The sequence below is a fragment of the Ornithorhynchus anatinus genome, chromosome 14 (assembly GCF_004115215.2).
Source record: "Ornithorhynchus anatinus isolate Pmale09 chromosome 14, mOrnAna1.pri.v4, whole genome shotgun sequence".
In the NCBI taxonomy this organism is placed as follows: Eukaryota; Metazoa; Chordata; class Mammalia; order Monotremata; family Ornithorhynchidae; genus Ornithorhynchus; species Ornithorhynchus anatinus.
The window spans coordinates 28,529,504-28,553,301 of NC_041741.1; positions in this window are offsets into that span (position 1 = coordinate 28,529,504).

Sequence of the window (23,798 nt, forward strand, 5' to 3'; positions counted from 1 at the left end):
AATAGATGCAAACAATTGTAACAATTGCAGTTTGTCTTAAGAAAGTCATGGCACAGTAATATCCTAAGTTTCTTCTGAGATACTTGCTAGGTGAACAAATTGCTGACCTACTTAACCAACCAAAGGTTACGACCATATTAGACTAGGATTTTAAATCAAAAATTATATTTAGTTTATTCCATTTCTTTGTTTTCATTCAAACATTTTTATATGTACACTTTTTTTCTATATACAGAAGAAATTCATACTCTCATCATCACTCTGGATTAAAAGTAAAGGCAAGATTTCAAAGTATTCACAGCAAACTTAAAAATAGATGCATAATATAATACTTTAAACTGAGAAGCAGCGTGACCTAGTAAAATGAGCATGGACCTATGAGTTAGGAAACTGGGGTTCTAATGTTGGCTCTCTCGCTTGCTGTGTGTCCTTGGACAAGTTACTTAATTTCTCTGTATCTAGTTTACTTTTCTGTAAAATAGGGAAGAACTGTCTGTCCTCTTTACCCACTTAGAGTGTGAGTCCCTTGTGGGAGAGGGACTGAGTAAAATCTAATGATCTTGTATCTATCCCAGCACTTATTACAGTGCTTGGCAAACAGTGAGTTCCTAGCAAATATGACAAACATTATTGAAATGAAATGAAAAATTCCAACCCAAATAATTAGATTTTACTTCAACTGTTTAATTCCTTTTTTCTTGGTGTGTGTGGTATGTGTCAATTGATTACTATGTGCCAGGCACTGTTCTGAGTGCTGGGGTAGATACAACCTAATCAGGTTGGACACAATCCCTATTCCACATGGGGTTTACAGTCTTAATTCCCATTTTATAGATGAGGTAAGTGAGGCATACAGAAGTGAAGTGACTTGTCCAACGTCACAAAGCAGACAAGTGGTGGAGCCGGGATTAGAACCGCAGTCCTTCTGACTCCCAGGCCCTTGCTCTATCCACTAGGCCTCGCTGCTTCTCGAATTTCCCTTCCTGAAAGCAGTATGACGGTGAATAAAGCATGGGCCTGGGAGTCCGAAGAACATGGGTTATAATCCCAACTCTGCCATTCCTCTGTTGAGTGACGTTGGGCAAGTCAAATACTTTCCAAGAGCTTAGTATAGTGCTCTGCACACAGTAAGTGCTCCATAAATGTGATTGAATGAATGAATGAATGAAATAACTCTTTTGTGCCTCAGTTACCTCATCTGTAAAATGGCAATTGAGACTGCAAGCCTTATGTGGTACAGGGACTGTGTCCAGCCTGATTATCTTGTACCACCCCAGCTTAGTGCCTGGCACAGTGTGAGCACTTTATGAATACCATTGAAAAAAAATCTGAATAGGATATATTTTTATTTCCTTGTAGCAATGCTGTACCTCATTGATATGAACTGTGTTTAGCCCTGCATTTCCTGATTCCATTCAGTGTTAAAATATTTCCAATCTATGCCAATTATTATTTTATTGTAAGATTATAGAATTACCTTTAGACAAAAGCTATTGTTTAAAATACAAAAAAGCAAATTCCCCATTATCCTTAATCTAACCCAAGATCGAGGTAGTGGAAAACTACGCTCAAGTGCATCAAGGTGGGGTGATTCAATTTATTATAATCGATTCAGCAAGTATGAATACCAAGATTTTGGTATCACCAATCATAAATCAATCAAATGGTATTTATGGAGTGCTTACCATTGTGCAGAGCATTGTACAATCCAACAGAATGAAGCAGTGTGGCCTAGTGGATAGAACGTGAGCCTGGGAGTCAGAAGCACCTGAGTTCTAATTCCGGCTCTACTGATCTCGTCTTCCCCAGCCTCCCAGCAGCCAACACTATTATCCAGCTGCTCCGGTCTGACGGTGCTCAGCAGGCCAGCTGAGCTGTGGCTTTTACACAAATGGAGGAGGACATGAAGCAGCCCCCAGGCTGAGTCATTTCGTTCTGCACAGCGGGAGAGAGAGCCGGTACCTGCTCCCATGACCTACCTGCTCCCATGACCTACCTGCTCCCATGACCGGCTTAGGGCCATGGGGCTCCAACAATCATGACGTACAGAGCCATTGGCAGCTTTCTGTCAGGAAAAAATGACCTTCTGTTTGGGGGGGAACAATTGGATCTGCCTGCAGAGTCTATCTCCAGAATGTCACATTCACACCGTTTGGCTTTGGTTAAAACATTAATTTCTCTGTGCCTACATTACCTCATCTGTAAAGTGGAGATTAAGACTCTGAGCCCCATGTGAGACAGGGACTATTTCCAACCCAAATACCTTGTATCTACCCAGAGTTTAGTCCAGTGCCTGGTACATAGGACGCACTTAACAAGTACCAACATCTATCAATTATTATTATTATCAGACACATTCCCTGCCCACAAAAAGCCGACAGTCTAGAAAGGGAGACCGATAATGGACCCGGCCTTGGGAGATCGGGTAATGTTAAGGGCAGAGGTGCAAGTCAGCTGGACCCCCCTGTTGACCAGCATATTTGTAGCAAAGTGCTTATGCAGACATTCTGGCATGAATAATCCTTTTATTCTTTTTTTTTCCAGGATGAGAGACCATGATGAGAACCCAATCCTCTGCCTTTCTCTCTCTTTCTTCAGCTCTCTTTAAACATCTGGTTTGAAATTAGGTTTTAGCTAAGCTAATTTACCTATTATAATGTGATATAATATTTCGTGATAATGTTGTCTTGTTTTTGTTTCATTCTGTTTTGCTCTGCCGTCTGTCTCCCCCGATTAAACTGTGAGCCCATCATTAGGCAGGAATTGTCTCTCTCTGTTGCCAAATTGTACATTCCAAGTGCTTAGTACAGTACTCTGAGCATAGTAAGTGCTCAATAAATATAGAAGCAGCGTGGCTTAGTGGAAAGAGCCTGGGCTTGGGAGTCAGAGGTCATGAGTTCGAATCCCAGCTCTGCCACTTGTCAGCTGTGTGACTGTGGGCAAGTCACTTAACTTCTCTGTGCCTCAGTTCCCTCATCTGTAAAATGGGGATTAACTGTGAGCCTCACAAGGGACAACCTGATGACCCTGTATCTCCCCCAGTGCTTAGAACAGTGCTCTGCACAAAGTAAGCACTTAACAAATACCAACTATTGAATGAATGAAAGAATGAATGAATGAATGAATAAGCTCCCAGACTCACTTCTCTAGCTGCAAATGCTCCCTTAATTGTTCTAGACTTTTTCTAGACACTGACACTACTGATCAGTTTATAACCATCAATATCAACTGTTTTTTCCCTTTAATTGAAGACGGACAGAATATTTATCCTTTTCCAGTTCTCAGGAACTTTTCCTCTGTGTCCCTGATATATTTCCTGGCACAATTTTGTAGGAAGTAAAGCCATTCTTAGCCAACACTGAAATGATATCTAGTAAGATCCTTTAGGCAGGATGTGAAGCCAGTCTTTCAGTTGAGCTGCCAATATCATTTTATAATTAGAACAAAATTAACCACTTTCTTCTGTGCCATGTCTTAGAGTTATTTTGTTTACCTGAAAGTAATTTATAAATAAAGTGTGCTTCATGTGGATATTCAGGCCCATGTAGAAGGATGAATAGCCACTTCAAGATTGCAGTCACAAAGATAAACAGGCAGTATTAAATCAAGAAATGCATCTCCAAACTTTTTTTGTTCTGCTCCTCCAGGGGCTTCTCTCCAGATGGTGTTCCCTTTGAAGTAAGAGTGAGCTTTGTTAGGAAGGAGCTCTTCCAGGATCTAGAGAGATTACAAAGAATTTTGCTGGCAAAGACTATGGTTCTCATCTCAATATCAATTTTACCATCTAGACACACTCTCCGTAATAAGCTACACATTTAGAAACTAAATCAGCTTTTTAAAATAGAAGATCTACATAAAGATTAATGTTGTTCCTGAGTTTTCTAAAGTTCCGCTTTAGTCACCTTTCCATATGGTGTCAGGCTGTTGCTCAACAATAAGCATATTTGTGCTCTGAAAATGTAACCATCAGTTAGGGAAATCCACACCACCAGCATGATGTCCTATCCATAATAACAACAATAATGATAAATAGAGATATTTAAGTGCTTATTCTGTCCCAAGCACTATACTAAGTGCTAGGGTAGATGCAAGGCAATTAGGGCCCTCATGGGGCTCAAAGTCTAAGTAGAAGGAAGGACAGGAGGTGTAGTGGAGAGAGAATGGACCTGGGAGTCAGAAGGACCTGAGTTCTAATCCCTGCTCTGGCAATTGCTTTCTGTGTGACCTTGGGCAAGTCACTTAACTTCTTTGTGCCTCAATTTCCTCAACTGTAAAATGGGGAAACCTGTTCTCTCTTCTACCTAAACATGAGCCCCATGAAATACAGGGACAGTGTGTGACTTAATTAATGTGTATCTCTCCCAGAGCTTAGAACAGTGTTTGACACACAGCAAATGCTTAACAAACAAATACCATTTGAAACCATTTGAAATACCATGAGGCACCTGAGGTACAGAGAAGTGTCTTGCCCAAGATCACACAGCAGACAAGTGTGGAGCCAGAATAAAAACCCAGGTCCTCTGACTCCCAGACCCATGCTCTTTCCACTAGATCACACTGTTTTCCCAGGACTTTGAAATGACTCTATTGACGGCCAGAACAGATTTTAGACTTTTCCCCTTCCTCTTCAACCGTTCTTCCATTTAGGTTTTTTTTTCCTCTGGTGGTGGCAGGAAAGTACCCAGGGTCTAGGTATGCTGTTAGTAGGATGGGAGGAAAAGGGAAGGTCCATTAATAATAATAATGTTGGTATTTGTTAAGCACTTACTATGTGCAGAGCACTGTTCTAATCATTGGGGTAGATACAGGGTAATCAGTTTATCTCACATGAGGCTCATAGTCTTATTCCCAATTTTACAGATGAGGTCACTGAAGGACAGAGAAGTTAAGTGACTTGCCCATAGTCACACAGCTGACAAGTGGCAGATTTGGGATTCGAACCCATGACCTCTGAATCCTAAGCCCGGGCTCTTTCCACTGAGTTATGCTGCTTCTCTTAACATAAGCTATCACTTCTATGCAAATTTGAACCATTCCCTAAAGACCCAGGAGAGGCCTCTTCCACCCAGACAAAACTTACTTTACACTTTGAGAAGCAGCATGGCCTAGTGAAAAGAACATGGGTCTGGGAGTCCAGAGTCCTGGGTTCTAATCCTGGTTGTGCCACTTGCCTGCTGAATGACCTGGTGCAAGTCGTTTGATTTATCTCTGCTTCAGCTTCCTAATCTGCGAAATGGGGATTCAGTACCTTTCTTCTCTTCCCCTTAAATTGTGAACCCATATGGGACAGGGACTATTTTTAACCTGAGTATCTTGTTTCCTCCTTGATGCTTAGTTCAGTGCTTGACACATAGTATGCACTTAACAAATACCACAATGATGAATGACGAATGACTTTTAGAAGGACACATGGTGTTGAAGATGCACATTGAGAATCAGGCCAGGCTGCAACTGTAGATTGAGCAAGACCTGAATTCTTTCTAATATAACTTTCATATAATATTTCAATAAGAAAGTGTTTATTTTTAGATGATGCCTTGAGGAGTCCCTAAAACCATCTCAATTTTTTTATTGATTCCATTTTTACGTATCTGTCTGAAAATGAGAGTATCAATGGTGAGATTGTCCCCATGTGTGTAAGTCTAGCTAATAAAATTGAAACACGATCATTCCTTCCACATCAGGTGCAGTTTTATAAATTCTGCCTTTTATGGTTTCACATTTGCCTCCTGCAATGCCAGGAGTTATTTTCAGTTCTCTTCCTTGATGCCCCGTGACATGTCAGCACCATCTAGAGGAAAGAGTCCGGCCGAGTGAAAGAGTCCAGTTTGGCATTTGTCTAATCCCAGCTTTGCCAGTGACACACCGTATGACTTCAGAGAAGTAATTTCGTGTATCTGAGCCTCAGTTTGTCCACACTGCAAAAAGCGGGGATCAAGGATTCTGGGAGGATGAAGAGAGAGAAGTTTTGTGACAAAGCCTTGAAAAAAGTAAAAGTACCCTACAAATTCAGGGTATTATATCTAAGGCCACAAGATGAGTAATTTTACTTTCCCTTTCTCCTTCCAGTTGTCCACAAAAATGACAGGAAAAAACTCATCCCTGGGGGCCCACAGAGAATCTCAGATGATGGTAACTAGCTATCCCATGCATGAATTGCTAGGCAGTCCATTAGGTTATCAATCAATACCAATATCCTTGCTTGATCCTATCCTTGCATCTCTGCTCATTCATTGACTGTCGGCCACTGGCCCCCTGTGTGACCTTGGGCAAGTGAAAACTTTTCTGAGCATCAGTTTCCTCATCTATGAAATGGATCTAATGGGTCTAATGATTCTCCCATCTCAAATCAAGCTTCTTGCCCCCAAAATATCCACCCTCCAACCTATTATTCCAGCTTTTCTTTTATGCTTTTCATCCTCTGTTTTTCTTGTATCTACCCCACCACTTAGTATAGTGTTTGGCACATAGTAAGTACTTAATAGATACTGCAATTATTATTATTATTATTACTATCTTTTTTGTATTTTTGGTCACCTTTCTATATGTGTCTATTGCCAACTCACTTTCTTGCTTAATCTTAAGTTGTGAATGCCTTAGGGCTACCCCTCAACCATGTGTTTCTTTCCCTACCCTTAGAACACTGCTTCTCACAGAGTAACTGTTTAGTAAATTCATTCATTCAGTCATATTTATTGAGCACTTACTGTGTGCAGAGCACTGTATTGAGTACTTGGGAAGTACAATTCGGCAACAGATAGAGACAATCCCTACCCAACAGTGGGCTCACAGTCTAAGCGGCATGGCTGAATGGAGATAGTATGGGCTTGGGAATCAGAGAACCTGGGTTAATAAATGCTATTACTACCACCTTCCATCTTTCCATCTTCCATTCCTTCTATAAAAAATAAACTGGCAATTCTTTCATGTAACAAAAGAAACTTCAAAGGAAAATTGATGGCTGTATATATTTGACTAAACAATGCTTGTGTGTAGCCATGTATAAACACAACCAAGCACTGTTTAGTTTTACTACTATCTAGGGGAACATTCTCTATGGAATTCACCATTATGCTTGATTTAAATCAAATGTTCAATTTTTTTTATGGAACTACTTTCACTTTATGATACAAAGTAATAATCTTTATTCGCTCAAGACTTTTAAAAGCCTTCAATTGACAAACTATTGGGTAAGATAGCATTCTCATCAAAACTCTGTGCTTTCACAAATGGGGCACCTGGATTTGGTTATAACTCTGATCAATCCATCAATCGATGGTATTTACTGAGTGCTTACTGCGTGCAGAGCACTATACTAGGTTCTAGGGAGAATATAATACAGCTGTAGAGTTGGTAGATACCATCCTTGCCCAAAAGGAGATTACTGTCTAGAGGGAGAGAAAAAACATTGAAAGAAATTATATATGGGGAGAAATAGAAGATTACAAGTATATGAGCATAAATGTTATGGGGCTGGGGGTGGTGGGGTGAGCTCAAAGCTTTAGGGGTACAGACCCAAGTGCACAGAGGATGCAGTAAGGAGGGTGAATGGGGTGGGAAAATGAGAAGTTAGTCATGGAAGGCCTCTTGGAGGAGGCTCCACCACTTGTATACTGTGTGACCTTGGGCAAGTCACTTCACTTCTCTGTGCCTCAGTTACCTCATCTGTACAGTGGGGTTTGAGACAGTAAGCCCCAAATGGGACAGGGACTGTGTCCAACTTGATTCGCTTGTATCCACCCCAGTGCTTACTTAGTACAGTGCTTGGCACAAATACCGTTATTGTTATGTGATTTCAGTAAGGCTGTGAAAATGGGCAGAGTGGTGGTCTGTCAGATATAAAAGGGAAGAGCTATAAAAGGGAAGGAGGGTGTGAGTATTGGGTTGGTGGAGAGACAGGTAAGAATGAGGTACAGTGAGTAGGTTGACATTAAAAGAACGAAGTTTGCAGATTGAGTTGCAGTAGATCAGAGAGGAAAGGTAAGAGGGAGAGGGTTGAGTGTTTTAAAGCCAATCGCGTTCAGTTTCTGTTTGATGTGGAGGTGGATGGGCAACCAATTGAGGATTTTTAAGGGTGCGGTGATGTGGACTGAATTTTTTTTAGAAAATGATCTAGACAACAGAATGAAATATTGACCGGAGCTAGGAGAGACAAGAGACAGTAAGATCAGTGAGGAGGTTGATGGAGTAGTTGAGACAGTGTATGTAAGTCATTGGATCAGCCGGGTTGTAGAAATTGGATGGAAAGGGGGGGTGGATTGGAGTCTATTGAAGTGGATAGAACAGACAGGATCTGGTGAGAAAACTCTCTTGTTGAATCTTCTAAAACTCTGTAGTTCTCCATTGTTTCATTTCCTTACGCATACCAATTAGAGAGGCAATTTCCTGAATTATTAAGACAAACCAGTGATTTTGTTTGACATCTGTATTATTGGGACAAAAATAGGTCTTTTCTGAAAATTTTTCAATTACAAAAATGTCTATCTTACCCTGATTATTAGGATAATAGTATTTAGGGTATAATAATAATAATAATGGTGTCTGTTAAGCATTTACTAAATGCCAAGCATTGGGATAGATTCCATGCAATTAGATCAGACACAGTCCCTGTCTCACAGGCTAAGGGAGAAAATCTATTTAATCCACATTTTACAGATAAAGAAACTGAGGTGTGGAGAAGTTGAATGACATGATAAAGTCATTCAGGAGACAAGTGATAGGTCTGGGATTAGAACCCATATCACCTAACTCTTAGTCCTGTATTCTTAGGCTATGTTGTTTTTCTTAGGATCTGGTGCTCAGTGAAGGGAGGATGAGAATGTAGAAACTCCCATCTAGCAGTAAGTACTGTTAGTTAGTTTGTGGAATAGCACTAAATAATTTTAAAACAATCTTCTTCCTCTTTTCCTCCACTACTGGCAACAAGGTGTTAATCTATGAGTAAAACAAGGTAGTAATATATTTAGTGCCTATCAAAACTCTATCTGGGATGCTAAAGATTTTTCAAATCAAATGCAAGCACAAAGTACAATGAACCTTATCTTGATAATGAAGGATGTGATTTTAATGGTCGTACAGATAATATATGGTTTAATTTTTTTTTCTAATCTGGACTCAGTTACATTATTTTCTAGCTCAACTCCCTAGCAACCTCATATAGTGGGTTAGGGAAGTCAGCTTTAGTCAAATAAACTTAATTACCAATGTATTGATAGCGGAGAGAGCTAATTATAGCTTTTTAATTCCCCAGACATTCCACCCCATCCATAAACCGGGAGATTGATGACACCATCATGTCAGGAAACTGAATCGTGCAGATTAATCTTTCTGAAGTCATTTTATAAAGCACGCTTCTCTGAAATATTCAGAATTTTTAAATGAACAGTAGGGAACGTTATAAAAATACCTGACAGAAAATATTATGATAGCTGAATATCTGAGATTTCATTCTTGTGTTTAGAAGTTTCACTTTGGTTATTTGATATCTTGAGTGGAACGGGCTTGTGTTCTAGTTATTGCCCTCTCTCCCTCTGTAAGAAAATCAGTGACCTGGGACTTCCAGGAAGTTTGAGATCCATTCAGTCAGTCAATTGTATTTATATAGCACTTCTGTGTGCAGAACGCTGTATTAAGTGCTTGGGACATCACAATATAACAATATAACTGACGTTCCCTGCCCACAATGAGCTTACAGTCTAGAGGGCTGTAGAGAGAGCTCCAGAAGTCCTACAGCCTGGAAAACTGCCTACTTGAGAAGCAGGCTAGATGAGAATCATTGTGTGGTTCAGTAAATGCATCAGATTATCATTTCCATCTCAGCTATGACTTGATGCCAAAGGTCCAGGGAAGAACCTTAACAGAAAATCTGCGGTTCTCATGGCCCGTCAGTCATGGCACTGTGAAGGTTCGCATGGGAGCTACATGAACAGTGATTGTGAATGTGAGATTGATATTGCATAAGCATCTTTTACCACAGCCAACATCAGCAGAGCATGTGCAGAGCCCCTACTGTGAACAGAAAATTTCACCGCTGAAACGCTTGGAGAACAAACACTGAAAGTAAAAGACAAAATCCCTCACTACAAGGATTTGACAGTACAGGCTCCTCATATGCTTCTCCTCACCTTGTGATTGCTTATGTGTCTTCTTTAGAGGAGAACTGAACAATAATAATTGTGGCATTTGTTAATCGCTTATTATGTACCAGGCACTTTACTAAGCGCTGAGGGTCGATACAAGGTAATTGGGTCCCTATCTCACATGGGGCTCAAAGTCTTAATCCCCATTTTACAGGTGAGGAGACTGAGTTACAGAGAAGTGAAATGGCTTGCCAAGGTCACACAGCAGGCAAGTGGCATGGCTGGGATTAGAACACAGGTCCTTTGACTCCCACTAGCTCAAGCTGCTTGCCAGATGACAGACATCTGTCTGTCAACAGATACCAGATAACAGATAACAGACAACAGATAACAAATAACAATATTATTAGACACGACCCTCAAAGTAATGAGGTTCTTACTCTAAGAGTTAAAAAGGAAGTAGCTAAACTGAAACTCATTTAAGTCAAATACTTTGCCTGTCCAGTGGAGCTCAAAGAGTATTCATCCAAATGAATTTTGGCTCAAAACTATTAAATAATGTTGGTATTTGTTAAGCACTTACTATGTGCAGAGCACTGTTCTAAGTGCTGGGCAGATACAGGGTAATCAGGTTGTCCCACGTGAGGCTCATAGTCTTAATCCCCATTTTACAGATGAGGTAACTGAGGCACCGAGAAGTGAAGTGACTTGCCCATAGTCACACAGCTGACAAGTGGCAGAACCGGGATTCGAACCCATGACCTCAGACTCCCAAGCTGCTTCTCAATTCAGTGTCTGGAATTTTTTCAGTGGTATTGATAAGTGCCAACTATTGTGTCAAGTACTGTTCTAAGATCTGTAGTACATACAGGTTAGTTGGGTTGGACATGGTCCCTGACCGACATGAGGCTCACAGTCTAAGCAGGAGGGAGAGCAGGTATTAATTACTCATTTTTACAATTGAGGGAACTGAGGCACAGAGACGTTAAGGGACTTGCCTAAGGTCACACAGCAAGCAACTGGTAGAGTCAGGATTAGAACCCAGGTCCTCTTACTCAGGCCCATACATTATACACTGGACCATGTTGTTTGTAAAAACCCTGGCATCACAGCGAATCCAGACAATTGGCCCCTCAGTTTTCATATAATATTATTATGTTAGATTATGCTCACAACATAATGCAATAATAATGTACAAAACACTTTGCATAAGTCTGTCAAAAAGGTAGTTGTTTATCCATTTCCATCTTTCCCACCATGTCACCTCCTCCCGTCACTGTCCAGAGGTCATCACCAATCCATCAATCACTTTTAGTAATTGATAATTTACTGCATACAGACCACTGTACTAAAGACTTGGGAGAGTACAGAAGGACAATATAACAGCGTTGGTAAACACATTCCTGCCCACAATGAGCTTACAGTTTAGAGGATGATCAGTATGGCCTAGTGGTAAGAGCACAGGCATGGGAGTCAGAGGACTTGGGTTCCAATTCCAGATCCACCACTAGTCTACTTTGTGCCTTTGGACAAGTTCCTTAACTTCTCTGTGCCTCAGTTACCTCATTGTAAAATGGGGATTAAGACTATGAGCCTCATACGGGACAACTTGATTACCTTGTATCTACCCCAGCACTTAAAACAGTGCTTGGCACATAGTTAATACTTAACAAATTCCATAATTATTATAATTAGAGGATTGAGCACAGACCTGGGAGACAGAAGGACCTGAGTTCTAATCCCACCTGCACCACTTGTCTTCTGTGCAACCTTGGACAAGTTGCTTAACTTCCCTGTGCCTAAAATACCTCATCTGTAAAATGGGGATTAAGACAGGGACTGTGTCCAACTCCATTGACATGTATCTACCCCAGCGCTTAGTACAGAGGCTGGCATTTAGTAAGTGCTTAAGAAATACCATAATTATTATTATCTGGTATCCTGACTTCCACCCCACTAATGGATCACTTCCGTCCCACACGATGCCCAACCTTGTTCCTGCCATCTCAGAAAAGGGGCAAGGAGGCACCTAGTTCAGAGCTACACCACTGTGTGAAGGCAAGCACCAGTGCCATCTTGGGGAGGAGTCAAGCTCCTATACCCTGAGGTAGTTTTTGCCTCATCATCTTCAGCTGCCCCAGGTTGACATCCTTCAATACCTATAAATTTAAAAGGAGAAATGAAGATATTTGGGATATGAGAAAATACTGGATAGGATAGAGTGAACGGAAAAATCATCCATCACAGTATTATTTGATTGACTTTATTAAAACAGCACCTTCAGCAAGTCACTAAAGAGTGAGGATTTTTTTTTCAGAGTTTAGCAAATTTCTGCTGCCATATGGCAGTCACGTGGGATCATAGATTTTACTTTAACTGGAGAAACTTCAGAGACTAAGATTACAGTTAACACCGGGTAAAATGCCCTAACATCTGGGCAGATGGCAATTTATATTTAGCCTTTATGAAGTGACTTTTGGCATTTTCATGACAATTTCTCATCTTTCTACTGTGTGAAAACTATCAGTGAATTTGAAAGAGTTGGCTCAGATGAAATTTATTTGAGAGTGATATATTTCTCATTCCTGTCAACAACTCTGAACCAACAACTTATATGAACAATGTCTCTTCAATCTTTTGTTAATCTAGTTGCAGTCTTGATTTTTAAAATACAAACCTCTCTCTAACCCTAACTAATCCTTCTTCTCTGTCCCTATAGCCACAGCTCAAAAGCCTGAGGGGTGGCAATAATGAGAGGATTTGGGGATAATTGGAAGACTTTAAGACCAATTAAGTATTTATCAGACAACGTACATGTGGAATGGCGTGTTTATTGTGTAATGACCTATTCGACCGCACCCACTAGCCTTGCTAAAGCCTGAGTGACAGTAAAATCATCTTCATCTTCTAATATGAAAGACAGTGGCTCTTTCATGAGCTAAATTGTGAACTCTGCTACTAGGTTGTAAGTTTCTCAAGGGAAGGGATCAATGATAACAATAACAACAATAATAATAAATACAATGATGAAGATGAGAAAATAACAAAAATAATAGCAAATAATGGTAGTGTTTTCCAAGCACTGTGCTAGGATCCACTGTGGATACCGGAGAAGAGATTCAACATCAATGTCTGACCCACATAGAGAGCAGGAGAGAGAAAGTGCTTGACAGACAGAGGGTGCTCAATAAACAATGACTGATTGATATATATCTCAAGAAAAACACAGATAACTGTTTAGGGCAATTACTTGTCATGAGTTTCTACAGATTCTGTGATGGGAAGTCTTTTGCAGTTGGAATTTTAGCTTTGAAAGTGAGAGCCAGCTGAGAATTGATAAAAGTTTGATGTCATTGGTTTTATTTATACTGTATAAGCTTTTTTTCCTTCTTAAGATTGCTTTCACTGGAGTTATTTGCTAGAGATATAAAATGTTTATTCTTAGCTCTTCCTTTTTGTTCCTCCTTCCTCTTAAGGGAACCACATGCTTCACAGCTGACAGTGTTCTAATGTTGGTATCTACTGATTGCCTGTTCTAAAGGAGTGGAGGACATATGGGAATGAAAAAAAAATACCAGATTTAAAATCCCTCTCCATTTAATCCCTTTATGAAAGTGTCCTAAATTAGAAGACTAAAACCCTTTTTTGTCTGAGCACTTTTCTATACTACAGAGGAATTTCCAAATGTTTAGCATGTATGAAGGTTGTAGAATAAATAACCCGTTCTGGTGGGCATCTGGAAGACGATAACTTGATCCAATAACCCATGGTTAAATATTTCCATTATTCATAAGACTAGTTATCACTTTGAACAGTGACCAAGTGCTTAAGAAATGCGTATCTGGAATTATCCTCCATAGCCAGATCTCAGAAGGCTCATATGTAGCAAACATGGTCACATTTAAATTGATTTCCAGTGATTTCCATTCCATGGCAGAGAACTACCCAAAACCAAGATATTATCGCCTGATGTGACCCCAAGCTGTATTTTATAAACTATTCCTATAGTTTATAAAATATTTCTAAAGATTTTCATCAATAGAATGAGTTTGAGGAAAAATTAGACTTAAGTGCAAAAGAAAGTCCATGGAATGGCGTTTGAACAATTCTTTTCATGTGTGAAATGTAATATAGTGTAAGATGTTCAAAAAGAAGAACAATAACTGATAGAAATTAAAGAGAAAAAGCATGTGAGAAAGCCAGTGTGGATCCAATTAAAATTCCTGAACATAAAAGGAGACTCCTATCATTAGGTAGCATTAATACATGGAGTAGTTCTTCCATGTGCTGTTTGTGCTATTAAAGTTTGCACGGGACAGCCTTGTCTGCAACAATGTAGAATTTAATATAAACATAGTGCTTGGAGCAAAGTTTTAAACTGGGGCTTTCCACTGAAGAGAACAGTGTGTTTGCTGGGAATTTCACAGCAACGATTTTGAGGGAGTTTTTTAGTAACATTTTATTTGTAGAGCCAAAACTGTTTATACAAGTGTTTTACAAATACGCAGTTCTATCTTAAGGACAAATATGATAGCTTGTGAAAATGAAACGTGTTGCTTTATATTGCATTTTACATTGCTGGCTGACAGGACAACTCATATCCTTACAGTGTCTGTGGTTATTTACAGATTATACACCATCTGTGCTCTTTGGGCTGATCACAACATATCTGCCAAATTTCAATGCTATGCATTGAGAAAAATAAATGATAGAATCAAAGGTTTTTATAAAGTGCTTAGACAAATAAAATAAAACATGGGAATCCTGTCTTCAAGATGTTTACAATCTAATGAAGGAGACAGAAGGACACAAACTCTTTACAAATAGAAGCAGAAGAAAATACTAGATATGTTGCTTATTACAGAGCACTCTCTGAACATGCTAAGCACTCAATAAATATGTTTGAATGATAGCTAGAGCATGGTAGAACAAATAGAAAATGGCATACATAGAGGAATGTAATAGAAGAGCTACCAAAGTGCTAGGAATAGGTGTATAAACCCAGATCCTGTAGGAGTGTTGTTGAATAGACCCAAGCTGAAAAAATGGAGTTTCTTGGAAAAGGCCTTCTGGAAAAAGTGAGTTTTCAGGGCAGCTGGTGGATATGAACGGGGAGGGAGATCTGGGAAGAAGGAAGGTGTGAGCTGGGAGTGTGAGGTAGATGAGTCAAGAATGAGGCCAAGTAAGGCATTTCTATTTGATGCAGAGGTGGGCCAATAAACAAAATGTATTTATTTAGCACTTATTGTGTGCAGAGCACTGTACCAAGCTCTTGTGAGAATGCAGTAGATTTGGTAGACACATTCCATGCCCACAGTGAGTTTGTAGTCTAGAGGTGAAAGGGTTAACCATTAGAGTTTTTTGAGGAGTGGGGACTAAATGTTTATTCAGAAAAATGCTCTGGGCACTTCCAGTGCCAAGAGAAGCTGATACCAAACTAGATTTTACCAGTTGGCTATTTCTGTCTTGGGTCATGAAATAATACCGTGGTATCCTGGCATCGGCTTTAGAACACTCAGTCACTCTGCACCCTCTTACCTCATCTCATGCTCTCCTGTTACAACTCAGCCCATACACTTTGCTCGTCTATAACCAACCTGTTCACTGTACCTCCATCTCGACTATCTCGCTGTCAATCTTTCACCCACAACCTGCCTTTGACCTGGAACTCCCACCTCTTCATATTCGACAGACAATTATTCTCTCCACTTTCAAAGGGACACATCTCCTCCAAGAGACCTTCTCTAAGCCCTCATTTCATCTTTTTCACTCATTTCTGCATCACTCTAATTTGCTCTCTTTATTCACCCCTCCCTTAGCCCTTAGCACTTATATACATATTCATAATTTATGTCCCTCTCTAGACTGTGAGCTTGTTGTGGGCAGGGAATATGTCTACCAACTCTGTTATATTTTACTCTCCCAAATGCTTATACTACCGTGCTCTGCACACAGTAAGCACTCAGTAAATACGATTGACTGTTTGATAGATTGTAAAACTTAATACATCTTTACTTATTCTCAGAGAGTAATTTGCACACCAGAAAAGTTGTCCCCAATATTTCTTTTTTCAGTTTTGTCAAAATATCCCTGCATTATTTATATTGTAGGAGTGGGTGGAGATGGACAGATTGGTAGAGGAAGCTCTTAAACAGTAGGATTACTGTTCTTGTCTGTCCGTCTCCCCCGATTAGACTGTAAGCCCGTCAAACGGCAGGGACTGTCTCTATCTGTTGCCGACTTGTTCATCCCAAGCGCTTAGTACAGTGCTCTGCACATAGTAAGCGCTCAATAAATACTATTGAATGAATGAATGAATGAATAGGATTAGAGATAGAAATAAGAGAATATATATTTAGAATCCTTTTGTCATATGTATGTTATGCACTTCTCTAGAGGACAGATAGAAATATTTTTGTCTAGGGACAGGGCAAAAATTACTCTCTTCAGATACAATTTCGTTGCTTTAATCAAAAATAATTTGGCTTAGGGGACAAATGAGCAAAATAACATCTTCAAAATTGAGAGTTCACATTCTGATCCCAACATGGAGCAAGGTATTTCATTGTTTGGAATCTTGATTTTGACAACTGCCAAAGAATATTGCTATTATTGCTATGATGTTTCAAAGGGCAGTTCTGTGAAATAGAATGCTATTTTCAAATTAATTTGAGAGAAAAAAATGTTTCCGTATGATACATTTCTATTTTTGAAATTCATATAAATTAAATTTAAGGAAAACAGTTGAAGAAATTGAAAATCCCAACATCAGAAGTTGATCATCTGATCAAGAATCTGTCTTAAAATAGATTTTTTCCCCTTGTTATTCAAATTCCTAAAAATTATCCAAGAATAAAATGTATTTTGACTGGAAAAGGTATATTATTATCTTTTTTTTGCAACTTAAAAGTTACTCAACTCAAATTTCTTGACTTCTAAATTTTGGGCCAAATTCAAATCACTTGATGTTCCAGTTTTTTAAAACATTATTATTGTTTTTTCATTTTCATTATTTTTTTGCAAGACTTTACTACCTGGTTCAAAGTAAGGGGAATTTACAATCATAACATAAAGGAGCTATAAAACTTTTCCAACATCAAATAACTCTTAGAAAATGTGATTCAAATGGGATAAATGTAAATCTACTGAAGACATATGAATTTAATTCCCAGAAAACACATATGGGTTTAAATATTAGGAGGAAAAGAACATTAAAAAAGGCATTTTTTCTGGCCGAACCCCATATGTTTGAAGAATGTTTAAAACATTTTACTGAATTTAAATGCTACTGAGTATACCTAGTCCTAAAAGCTGTATTTAATTATTAGATGGTTTGAAATATAATGTTTATACAAATTAAGACACTACACTGCATATTTCCAAAATATTAATGAGATTTGCACATTGTGAATGGAAATTTCAAGGAAGCAATTTTCAAGTGCTGAAATGAGGTGACCTTTGTTTCCTACTAAATATACAGGCTAAATGGCAGAGTGCTTTGTCCTTATCATCTCTTTGTCATGTTTCAGAATTTGCAAATGGCATTGCAAAAGATTATGACAGTATTCTTTTACTCAATCTGATTGATACATTGTGATTAGTAATTATTAGATGGATTTTTTTCTCTGAAAAGAACAGTGTGCCTCACCAAATTAACAGCAGAATAGATAATTTCCCCTTTCTACCCCATCTATAGAGTCTGGCTCACCTATATACCTCTCAAGTAATCCTGACTCAACGTTGTATTTATCTTGGGATAGCATAAAATCAAGACCGGCAAAATAACTATTTTACCCAAAGAGCCAATAACCCATGATCATTTATTAAATGGCTAGTATATTCAGAAAACCCCACTAGCTTCTTCAGAGCATCTGGAAGGAAGAAATCCTGGCCCCTCCCTATAAGACTTTTACAGTTTTGTGGCAAAGACCAACACAAATAAGGCAAAAACCAATATAATGAGTCAGTGAGCATAGATAAAATGACATGCACAAGGTGATTAATAAACCAGTCAATAACAGATGCATAAGTATGGAGATGGCTGAGAAAATGGCATGACTAAGATAATGGGAACATTAATCAGTGAATTCCTTGGGAATGACATTTTTAAAGGAAGAGAAAGTAATAGCTGAAGCCGAGGAGGAAGGCTTTTCAAATAGGAGAAAAGGTAAAAGAGACAAAAGGTGAGAATGAGGAATGGTTGGAAAATTTGCTTGTGATAAGCAAGAGCACAAACTAGGATCTAGTGGAAGAAGAGGGCAACTAAGTCTGAGGGAACCAGCTGATGTGATGAGACATGGAGAGTCATCAGGTGTTAGTGAAGAAGGAGTGAAGTACTTATTAAGATAACTCAGCGACAACCAGGAGAAGGCTAAGACTGGAGAAGGGGAGTCTGTTAATGAAAATATTTCAGTAATTTGTGGAGGGGACAAATTAAAATTTACCAGAGTAGTATTTGGAAAGAATCATTGATGAATACTTGGAGAAATAATAGTAGTGATAATATTAATGATCATAGTAGTGGTAATTATTAATGATAATATGAATGGTATTTGTTAAGCACTATACTAAGCACTGGAGTAGATTCATCTAGTGAATACATATGAAATCAACAGACTGGGCTGTAATATATCAATAAGTGATATTATTTGAGAACTTTGGGTATCGTCATCATCAGCATGGCTTAGTGAATTGTGGCTCAGTGGAAAGAGCACGGGTTTAGGTCATGGTTTATAATCCCGGTTCCGCTACCTGTCAGCTGTGTGACTTTGGGCAAATCACTTAACTTCTCGGTACCTCAGTTACCTCATCTGTAAAATGGGGATTAAGACTGTGAGCCTCAGGTGGGACAATCTGATTACCTTGTATCTACTCCAGTGCTTAGAACAGTGTTTGGCACATAGTAAGCACTTAACAAATACCAACATTATTATTATGATTAGAGCATGGGCCTGGCAGTCAGAAGGACCTGGGTTCTAATCCTGGTTTTGCCACATGTCTGCGGTATGACCTTGGGCAAGTCACTTAATGTCTTTGGGCTTCGGTTACCTCATCTGTAAAATGGGAATTAAGAGTGTGAGCCTTATGTGGGACAGGGACTGTGACCAACCTGATTAACTTTTATCTACCCAAGTGCTTAGAATAGTGCTTGGCAAATAGTAAGTGCTTAACAAGTACCATAAGTATTATCAATGATATATTTTTTGAGTGCTTCCTATGTGCAGAACCCTGTACTAAGCACTTGGAAAAGTATAATGCAACTGAGTTGGTATATTGTCGTAGTATACTTTTCCAACTGCCAAGTACAGTGCTCAGTATACAGTAAGTGCTCAATAAATGTGATTGACTGACCGAATATATGAATAAGGGCATAGGCTGCTTCCAGGCACCACTTTCTAAACAGTGCAAGTCGCTTTGTCAGTGGACCAGATGATACCAATTCCTGAAAAGGACATGAGAGGATGTATGTCCAAGAAAGTATGTTGGCAAGACCAGTCCACTGTCTTATGTAAGGAAAAATCGGGATCATTATTTAAGAAGTAGGCTAAATGGATGGTGCCAAAGAGAACAAATACGATCTGTCATTTTAATTTGAGCACATCAGAGGAAATTCCAAGTATAAAGCACAATCCCAATGTATAAACAATAGGGCTGGTGGGAGGAAAGGCTTGATGTTGAGATGCCGCTGGTGGGAGACTGTTTCTAGGGGAAGCTGCTCCCCAGAATAAGAATGGGGTTATATTAAAAAACAGAGAGTAGCTGAGACAACACTGAAACAGACTTGCTGGCACCAGGCTAAACAGCCCAGCAGGATGGAGGCGGAGTGATGCTTATTAGTTGATCTGTGCCCTGGCTTTAGCAGCCAGATATGCATGGTGGCAAAGATGATTTTCAAATGGTGAGAAAGGCTCATTTGAATAGTCACGCCTAGTGAATATCCCATGCCAGTCCATACTAATCTATGCAGTGGATTGTGTGGGTGGAGAAGCAAGTGGTCAACATCATTCCCCCCCTCTTGGGGATAAAATGTGAATCAGAGAGTGGGGCAGGTACTTTTTGCCCCCAGAGTCTTATTCACACTCTTGCTCTCTCTTTCTCTCTCATCTGAAATCAACTTGGGGGCAGAGAACGTGTCTACCAACTTTGTGTATTTTACTGTTCAAGTGCTTAGTACAGTGCTGTACACACGGTAAGCAGTCAGTAAATGTGATTGATCAGTTGATTGTTTTTCACACTTTCATAAGTGCTAAGAACAGTGCTCTGCACACAGTGAGCAGTCAATAAATACCATGGATTGATTTTTCTCTCTCTTGATATGCTCACTGGTTGCAGGATCGGGCATCGGTATTCTGGGTTTCTTGATCTTTGGTTCTTTGAGCAGAGAGGGTTGGTTTACCTAGGGATGAGGATCTTTGGGAGAGCCGAGAAATAGACTCCTCAGCCACATTCACATGATGAATGTCACTTGCTACTGTCGAGGCTTATGGATGGGGAACAGGAGGAATTATGTGGCATCCTAGCTAAGAAATTTCTACTCCATAGAAGTAAAGACAAATGAAGAGTTTATCAAACTAAATATTAGCCAGGTGATTTCTGTCCACGTTACCTATTGGTTATCTATATTTTAATTCTTTCATTTATTAAATAGTGCTTGTTGAAAGCCTACCATGAACAGCACACTGTATTAGGCACTGAGGAAAAGTACAAGATGTGGTCTGTGATCCCCAGGGTATTCACAACCTATGAAGATGGACATATCAGGAAAACTTGAAATGATAAAAACAGCTAGTTAACATAAACAAAAGCATCACAGGCTACAGCGATGATTAAGATGATAATAATGGTGATGGAGCAGCCTGTTAGGAATGATGGATTGGTCCTGAAACTTTAAGGCAGTGGATCTGCATAAAATTATAGGCCCAGGGATTTGTGTGCTAGCACTCATTTTAAAAAAAGTGATATTTGTTAAACACTTACAATGTTCCAGGCACTGTACTAAGCCTTGGGATAGGAACAAACTAATCAGGTTGGACACAGTCCATGCCCCACATGGAGCTCACAGTTTCAATCCCCATTCTACAGATGAGGTAACTGATGCACAGAGAAGTTAAGTGGTTTGCCCAAGATCATACAGCTGGTAATGGTGTCACCATGCCCTTTGAGTCCCAGACCCATGCTCTTTTCATTAGGCCACGCTGCTCCTTTCATTCCTGCCAATTTTGTAGTAGTGAGAAGTGGATACAAAGCATTTTTATTTGCAGGACTCATTTATGGCTTAAATGACGCAGCATAATGCTGATGCTGTGCTGTTGTGCTGCAGTCTGAAAGGTGGTTGCCTTGGTCAGCCATTGCCCATCACATTAACTGGTTCTTTTTCAGGATGTGTTTCCTCTTTGCAGAGTGCTTCATATGGTTCTCTTGTCAGAAATCTTCCTTGCCCAAAGATGGCATACCCCCAAAATGGAGAACAGGATTTGAAACCCAAGTCTCCTGATTCCTAGAGCAGTGTTCTTTACACTGGCACTACAGAAAAGTCAGTGTACAAGGCATTATGGCTGAAGGAACGATTTTTAGTCTTTCACCCAGTGAGTGGTATTTGTTGAGTGTTTATTTTGTACAGCAATTGAGAGAATATAATCCAGTAGAATTAGTATACACAATCTATACCCTCGAGGAGCCTACAATCCGGTAGGGGAGACACACATGGAAATAAACTACAGAGTATACCGGTACATTCATAAATTCTGTGGGGATGGGGTGGGGTGAGTATCATAGAGCTTAGATGATATGGACTCAAGTGCACAGGCCAAACAGAAGGAAGGGAAAATAGGGTGGGGACATGAGAGCTCAGTTAGTGAAAGTTTATACTAGGAGATGTGATTTTAATAGGGTTTTGAAGATGGGAGATGGCTGGTCTGTCGGTTGTGAAGCGGGAGGGAATTCCAGACTGGAGGTAGGGTGTGAACAAGGGGTCAATGGCGAGTGAGAGAGATCAAGATATAATGAATAGTTTGGTGTTAGGGAGTGGAGTGTGTGGGATAGGTTGTAATGGAATATCAGTGTGTTTAGCTAGTGAGAGCACCACATGCTGGTGCAAGCGTGCTACCTTTCAAGCAGGGTGGATCATAAACTTCCCAATGTTTCTTCTGCCTGCCCCACTCAGGTGGAACCAGATAAGACACCCTGGGCTGTGTGTGTTTGTGTGTGTCTGTGAACGGGATCTTCTTCAGGCTGTGTCTTCCCTATGGGTGTCGGTGCTCAGATAGAGGAAGTGCCTATTTGACTCCTGACAATCCCACAGAATCCTCTACCTAGACTAGAGAAAATCGACCATTTTTATCTGTCATAAAGAAATTCAAAGAGAAATAGAAAATGAGTATGGTATATTTGGAAAAGGTCATCCTCAGACTTATAAATTAATGTATCTCATAAGTATATCCCAAAATAGATTAGGAAATAGTCTAATCTATATTTTCAGGGATTTTTTTTATTAGAACCTATCCTTCATGCGAGAGGGTACACATGTGGAAACACTGAAGATAATTTATTTTTAAGGAAACGACTTTACCTTTGGTAATTCACTTAGGAATCCGTATAAAAGTTTTCCATGCATTAAATTATTTTTTCACATTTTAGTCAACCCACTGAGGGACCATCAACCTCAGGTTTCTGCTATGATCCAACCTTGATCAGAGTGTGTTCTGACTTACATGAGCATAACTTGCTTTTCTTTCTCTAAAGTTGACCTGATTGGGTTGCTTGCAGCTTTTTTAATTAAAACCTGCTTATTTTGACTGGATTTAGCTTAAGATGATGAAAAAAAATACTTGTTAAGTCTAAAAAGAAAACATGTCTAGAAAGGAAACTAGAGATTTAATCTGATATTGGCATTTGCTCTTTTTCACACATGCAAAAAAGTAGATTTTGAAACATCATGAAGTTAGATGCTAAAATGGCAACCAATGTTTCTCAAACATCTTGAGTTAGGTTACAGATTTATAATCTCTTAAAGACAACTTTCAGACAAAGCAACATACCCTGTGAATTCACTACATGGGTATGTTTATCTTCAGAATATTGTACATATATTGCACAAATATGGAGAAATGTAGCATCACCTATTAAATATCCCTATATATGTAAATATTATTTTTGTTGAAAGTTCATGGTATATAATTCCTTACATTTCATCCCAAAATTATACTGTACATGCATACACACAAACATATAAAGATATGTTTATATTTACATATCTTCATACACAGAGCTGAAAGCTTCTGATCACCAACTCAAAGGTGGTGATAGAAAATTTAGAGGTAGCTAATGGAAGAAAATTGAACCAGATATTATTTTATAACTGGCTGGTTTTCAAATGCTATTGTTGCTATTATCACTGTAATTATTGTCATTTCAAGATCAGGTGAGAATGAAGTCTTGGAAACAGAACAGAGATGACAGAATTTTCAGCTATTTGGCTCTTCTCCATGGAGACAGAGTCAACAGCAACAAGATTATGCTGCTGAGAGCTACATTTTCAGTGTCTTAGTAAATACCCCATCACTGTCTATTAGGCTATTAAAGTGGTAAAAGTGGTCCCTTGTCAACTATGGTCCTTTAGTCCTCTGTGTTTACCAGAGAAGCAGTGTCACATGTGATTTTACATTACCCTGATATTTAGTAGCTTTGAAATCTGGCCATCGTGCCCATTACGATTTGAAT